Here is a 6,000-nt window from a genome sequence, read left to right on the forward strand (position 1 = left end):
TAAGAATGTATCTTTTACTTTTCACTCTCAAGTCTTATGTACGTAGCAGGACACAACTTGTTGCCAAGAAAACCTTGTCATTTTCAGAATAAAGACAATGTAATAGAAGCTGTAAGAGAGATGAGGTTCATCAGAAGCATATTAATGTATTATAAAATAAGGTAATACTTGAAGACCAAAAAATATATAAACTCTAATTAATGTACAATGTAATTTTTACAAACTCTTCTAATAGGACCATATTTACCTGAGATGATTACCTGATGCATTATACTCAATATAAATATAGAAAATGATTTTGTTTTTAAAATAAGAAATTTGTCTTCTTTGCATATGTATGTGTATATTTATGTTTATATTAAGGTTGCATCACTGTATAATGTTTTGAAGTAAAACTTTAACATATTCTGTGAAAATACATATTTAAAGTGAAGAAAAGAATTAATTTGCATGCAAATGGAACTAAAACATGATATATGAGAGGACTGCAACCCTGCCTTTAAGATTTGCTTGTGACATTTGTGTTTTAACAGGCAATTAAAATTTAATTTGTCCTATGATGAAAAGCAAATCCTTTTATTCTATTTCAGCAGTCTGAAGAGGTACAGACTCTATTACAAAAGAAGACTGTGGCTAAAGGTTTCTTGTGCCCTTGCAACCCCGTGGTATGAAATTGATGATAATCCAATGAAGGATTGACATAAAAATAAGTCTGCACATAAACGATTATGAGCGGAAAGACAATGGCTGAGAGAAAGGAGTCATTGCTCATGGTCTACTTGAAGGCTTGCAGAGGAAGGCTTTGTTTGTCTTTTTTGCAACTGCAAAAGTGTCCCAATGCATACCATTGGTTTGCTGGAATAGCTATTAGGAAATTCTGTCAGGGTGAGATTAGTGCTGAAAACCAGATGGGATGTTTCCAAGCCCTTACCCCTGAGGAATGAAAGAAAGAAGAAGTGAAGAAAGAAGAAGTGATGAAGAGGAGGGGGGCTTTACTATAAGCTGAGTTGATGAAATGTGTCTAAATAGTATTTGGCAAGCTGGAAATCTACCTGGTCTGTATAATTCTGTATTTTTCTTAGAATATTTGTAATGTATTATTTTTAATGAGAGAAATAATCAATGAAGAATAAGTAAGTCATTCATCTAGCCAAAATATATATTATGCCTAGTTGACCTTATATTTTTTCAAAGAAGGCTAGGGATTTGACCCAGGCTTAAGAACTAGGGCTAAATGAAAGTTAACAATTTTTAACAGAAGGGGTACTGTTTTCTGGAAAGTTTGTTCAGAAATATATGAGGATATTTTTCATTGCACAATGATGTGGCCCTCAACCTTCATTTAAGTTGTGGGGCAGCTGGCCGGGAGCAGTGGCTCAGGCCTGTAATCCCAGCACTTTGGGAGACCAAGGCTGGTGGATCACCTGAGGTGAGGAGCTCGAGACCAGCATGGCCAACATGGTCTCTACTTAAAAAAAAAAAAAAAAAAAAAGCCCGGTGTGGTGGTACGCTCCTGTAATTCCAGCTACTCTGGAGGCTGAGGCAGAAGAATTGCTTGAACCTGAGAGGTGGAGGTTGCAGTGAGTCAAAATTTTGCCACTGCACTGCAGGCTGGGCAACAGAGTGAGACTCTGGCTCTAAATAAATAAATAAATAAATTGTGGGGCAGCTTTATTCAAAGAAGGAATTTTCCCATATCCATCACAACTAGGGAATATCTTTCCAAACACCCATTTGAGGAGAAAATATTTTAAATGATCTGGGTCTGTAATGTAACTCTCTTTTCCATGTAAACAAAGTATGTTTGCATGAGTTTAATATGCACTAAATTTTGGAGGAAGATTACTCTGCTCATTGAGGAGATCTTTGTTGTGTTTTAGTCTAGGAGGTTATTCAGTACTTCAGAATATCGTCTTTTTTTAGTAGCAGTGCTGCTTGTCGTATTTCAGTCACCAACTCAACTGTATCAGTCTGGCTTTATAGCTGATATACTCATGATATTTCTGTGTTTAGAAATAAGCACCAGGTGCACTTTGGGAGGCCGAGGAGGGCGGATCACAAGGTCAGGAGATCGAGACCATCCTGGCTAACAGGGTGAAACCCCATCTCTACTAAAAATACAAAAAATTACCCAGCTGTGGTGGTGGGTGCCTGTAGTCCCAGCTACTGGGGAGGCTGAGGCAGGAGAATGGCCTGAACCTGGGAGGCGGAGCTTGCAGTGAGCTGAGACCGCACCACTGCACTCCAGCCTGGGCGACGGAGCGAGACTCCATCTCAACAAAAAGAAAAAAAAAAAAAAGGAAATAAGCACCAGGTTATTTCATTCTGTTTTTCGATAGTCACGATTAATTATTTCTAGCACAGCAAAGGAAACTACCATCAGAGTGAACAGGCAACCTACAAAATGGGAGAACATTTTCGCAACCAACTCATCTGACAAAGGGCTAATATCCAGAATCTACAATGAACTCCAACAAATTTACAAGAAAAAAACAAACAACCCCATCAAAAAGTGGGCGAAGGACATGAACAGACACTTCTCAAAAGAAGACATTTATGCAGCCAAAAAACACATGAAAAAATGCTCACCATCACTGGCCATCAGAGAAATGCAAATCAAAACCACAATGAGATACCATCTCACACCAGTTAGAATGGCGATCATTAAAAAGTCAGGAAACAACAGGTGCTGGAGAGGATGTGGAGAAATAGAAACACTTTTACACTGTTGGTGGGACTGTAAACTAGTTCAACCCTTGTGGAAGTCAGTGTGGCGATTCCTCAGGGATCTAGAACTAGAAATTCCATTCGACCCAGCCATCCCATTACTGGGTATATACCCAAAGGACTATAAATCATGCTGCTATAAAGACACATGCACACGTATGTTTATTGCCGCATTATTCACAATAGCAAAGACTTGGAACCAACCCAAATGTCCAACAATGATAGACTGGATTAAGAAAATGTGGCACATATACACCACGGAATACTATGCAGCCATAAAAAATGATGAGTTCACGTCCTTTGTAGGGACATGGATGAAATTGGAAATCATCATTCTCAGTAAACTATCGCAAGAACAAAAAACCAAACACCGCATATTCTCACTCATAGGTGGGAATTGAACAATGAGAACACATGGACACAGGAAGGGGAACATCACACTTCGGGGACTGTTGTGGGGTGGGGGGAGGGGGGAGGGATAGCATTGGGAGATATACCTAATGCTAGATGACAAGTTGGTGGGTGCAGTGCACCAGCATGGCACATGTATACATATGTAACTTACCTGCACATTGCGCACATGTACCATAAAACCTAAAGTATAATAATAATAATAATAAAAGAAAAAAAATAAATTTTAAAATTACTTCATAATATGTTTCTATTTTTTCTTTATAGAAGAGTTAGGGCATTCCATTTTTTATTTACCAGCTAACATGGTAGGAAATGTTATCCACAGATATATTTTCAGGTTACCAGGGCAGAGGGCATTAGCAACGAAATAAAATCTATATTTAATAGGGTAGTGGGAAAGAGAGGGTCGAGATTGTGTACCAGGTGTTAGGTATGTGTGTGTGTGATTGCTCTGAAGTGGAGTGCTTGAGATCAAAACATCTCAAAGTTGGATCCTAGTGGTAAAGCCAGCTTCACAAAACAAGGGATGGTGTGTTCTATCCACTGCATTGGGAAACTGAAAAAATTGGAGTTCAATATTGAAAGAGTTGAAAGGTAAAGTTAGTATAGGATAGGATTATCTAAATTCAAGAGTTTTACATAATCCTAATGGTAATTTTACCCACGAAAATGAAGGCTTCAAGGTAACACCTATCTTGCCTGTGAGGTATTGGGCACTGTAATATAAAAATGTATGTGATAGCAATAAAATCCTCCACATTCAATACCTCATAAGGTAAGTGTCTTCAAATTTTAATTAAAATGTCCATTCTTCTAAATATTGGAATTCCTCAATTTATGGAGTCCCTGAATTTTAATAATATTGTATACACAGAAGACATGTATAAAATATACTGGTTTTTGATGGGCATATGGATATAACTCAGATATGATAGATTTGACCTCAAACTAAGTTAACAACTTATCAAGAACTGGGTTTTCACTGTGGAAAACAGTGTGGCAATTCCTGAAAGACCTAAAAACAGAAATACCATTCAAGCCATCAATCCCATTACTGAGTATATATCTAAAGGAATATAACTAGTTCTATCATAAAGACATATGCACTTGTATGTTCATTGCAGCACTATTCACAATTACAAAGACATGGAATCAACCTAAATGCTCATCAATGTCAGACTGGATAAAGAAAATGTGGTATACATACACCACAGAATACTATGCAGCCATAAAAAAATCCCAAGATCACGTTTCTTGCAGGTACATGGATGGAGCTGGAGACCATATTCCTCAGCAAACTAACACAGGAACAGAAAACCAAATACTGCTTTTTCTCACTTATAAGTGGGAGCTAAATGAGGAGAATACATAGACACATAGAGGGTAACAACAGACACTGAGGCCTGTCAAAAAGTGGAGGGTGGGAGAAGGGAGAAGTTCAGGAAAAATAACTAATGGGTACTAGGCTTAATACCTTGGTGATGAAATAATATCTTTAATAAACCCCCATGACACAAGTTTATCTATATAACAAACCTGCATATGTACCCATAAACTTATAATAAAAGTTAAATTTTTAAAAAAGTAACTGGGTTTTGATGTTGACAAGTCCCAAGTTGAGCTGAGCAATATAGTGTATAGAGGCATTTTAATAGTTGCTAGTAAAATCAAATGGATGCCTACCTGGTCATATTTATTTTTTAACCAAAAAGTTTATTTTGAGGGACTTTTGCCTTCTTTTCTATCACATTTTCAAACTCTTTTCAATTTTGCCATTACTAGCCATTCATCCTGGAAACAGATTATTAATGCTTATTCATCAGAATCTAAGATGTCTTCTAATGATTTGATATTCTCTGTCTTTTCTCTCTCTCTCTCTCTCTCTCTCTCTCTCTCTCTCTCTCTCTCTCTTCCTGATGGGATCTAGCTCTGCCACCAAGGCTAAAGTGCAGTAGCACAGTCCTAGCTCACTGCGTCCTCAAACTCCAGGACTCAAGGGATCCCCCTGCCTCAGCTTCTGGAGTAGCTAAGACCGCAGGTACACACCACTACTCTTGGTTATTTATTTTTATTTTTATTTTTGGTAGAGAAGGGGTTGATTTGGTGTTTTAACTTGGGTCTCCTAAGAAACATTTGCCAAGATGAAAATGGATAGGCTGGAGAAAGCAGAGACAGCCCTTAGATTAGAATGATTTTTTACCCCCGTGAAAGAGAGAAGAGAGGAAGGAGGATGGTGTTGGGATAGTCTCAGACTGCAGCGCAATTACACGGAAAGTTTTGGCTGAAACAACAGAGAGTCTTTATGCTGAAGCTGACCTTTAGAGGTGTCTCACATATTGCTGGAATGATCCTGCTCTAGTTACATTGTCATGCTCAGTCACTGACTGGGTTTGAAGCAAATGTAGTGGTGGATCCAGAGAGATGGCAGTGGAATTTGTCATTCAGTTACATAACCTCCAGCAGATACTCTGAGCAGCACCTTTCCGTGGTGAGAAAATGGTGCTTTAAGAGTCAGCAGCCATCTGCAATGGACCTCTTTGACTTTCTGCTGTACACTAGAATCTGCTTCAGTAGGTCAGTCGAAACAAGTGTAGACATCAGATAAGGTCTTCTCCGTGTCCGTGACACTTCTCAGGTCATGAAGAAGATAAACAGATTCTAGGTATAAAGCTTGTGGTCACGCAATATTCATCAGAGAAAACTTTGCTATTGGGAGTGGGAGTGAGAACGGTAAGGAACAGGTCTTATTTGATGATAGGGAATAAAGTAAACCTTCTCTATGCATGCTCATGACGCTCAAAGTGAATTCTATTTCTGGAAGGCTTCTTTCTGACTTGTTTGGAGAGTAATAATTTTGTT

The sequence above is a fragment of the Pongo abelii genome, chromosome 18 (assembly GCF_028885655.2).
Source record: "Pongo abelii isolate AG06213 chromosome 18, NHGRI_mPonAbe1-v2.0_pri, whole genome shotgun sequence".
Classification (NCBI taxonomy): Eukaryota; Metazoa; Chordata; class Mammalia; order Primates; family Hominidae; genus Pongo; species Pongo abelii.